This window comes from Etheostoma spectabile, chromosome 15, assembly GCF_008692095.1.
Source record: "Etheostoma spectabile isolate EspeVRDwgs_2016 chromosome 15, UIUC_Espe_1.0, whole genome shotgun sequence".
In the NCBI taxonomy this organism is placed as follows: Eukaryota; Metazoa; Chordata; class Actinopteri; order Perciformes; family Percidae; genus Etheostoma; species Etheostoma spectabile.
In genome coordinates, this window is record NC_045747.1 from 31,887,943 (window position 1) to 31,889,173 (window position 1,231).

A 1,231-nucleotide genomic window follows, 5' to 3' on the forward strand; every position below is an offset into this window, starting at 1 on the left:
CCTGGCGAATAAAGCTGATTCTGATTCTGATTTGTTCTGTTTGTGTTCCCTGCCCTGAGGTGCTGAGACATCAGATCAGGGGGGCTACTTCCAACACTAGACCTACTGATGGACTCCTCACATGGCTTTCAGGTCTTCCACCAACCTATCAGATCTCCACAGTCATTCTAAAGGGCCTTTTACATGTAAACAATTGGTCTCCATGTCACCATTTTACTTTAATGATGTTGAGTGGCGGAGAGATGGGGAGTTGCGAGTAGTAGCAAGGGAAAGGAAAGGTTTCTAATGTTGACAGGCAATAGTTGATGATTACAAAGTAAGAGGTGGTCGTACAGTGTGCAAAGAGAAGCTGCATTTTGACTATTAATGAATTTGAAAATATTAAGGAAATTTGAATCAAAAAAGAAATAAGATGATAGTCGAGAGAACGAAGGATCTACGGGTGGTTGTGCGCTTGCGACTTCCAAAGATACATAACATCGAGAGGTCAAACAGCAACCAGCCACACACAGATATTGTTTGTGTCTATAAACAAAGCAACAGGCTGTCTTTGAGATAGAATAGAAAAAATGCCTTTTGTTGTCACTGTGTACATGTACAACGAGAGTAATAACTCCTTTTCCAGAGCCAACGCGTACATGTAGGTAAAAGAAATGTAACAACATGGAATAAAATAAGTGGTGGAGAGGGTTAAGGTGCACAAGATAAATATGGTTTAATACACAGTATGATAAGCAGTGTGGAGTAATGAAATTGCACAGTATTATCAATATTATCAAAATTGAGATTTCACATGAACAATGGTTAAAGTTACTCTGGCTACTGAAGAACACCTTAATTACATATTTACTCTGGCTAATGATGAACGATATATTTCCTCCATTCAACGAGGCCCAAACGACACACCCCGATCATCCATCCTTCAGCATTTGGCCAGCAGCTGGTTAGCATTAGAACACGGTGTTCTCGCCTGAGGCCTTCTGGGAAAGCAACACTTAGGTTTTAGTTTGATCTCCCTACAAGGGAAACAGCCTCTACATGTTATTCTTCAACTTTACTCTACAAACAAAAGTTTGAATGAGAAGGTGGGTCCAAACCTTTGGCCTGTGCTGTAAATATAAACTGAACTAAAAGCAGACACTTGTTCTAGAACTTCATTTAATTTATTCTCAGAGGCGCACTGCTGTGAGTCCAGTCGACCAGTGTTTTCTCATGGTGGGGTCCTTGAGGG

The 1,231-nt window shown here is 40.8% G+C and overlaps 1 protein-coding gene across 1 annotated transcript in view; it reads right to left on the reverse strand.

Annotated features, from left to right (window-relative positions):
- The window catches only part of LOC116702995 (phenylethanolamine N-methyltransferase), a 22,706-nt gene that overhangs the window by 4,713 nt on the left and 16,762 nt on the right, over positions 1-1,231 (reverse strand). The window lies entirely within an intron of this gene.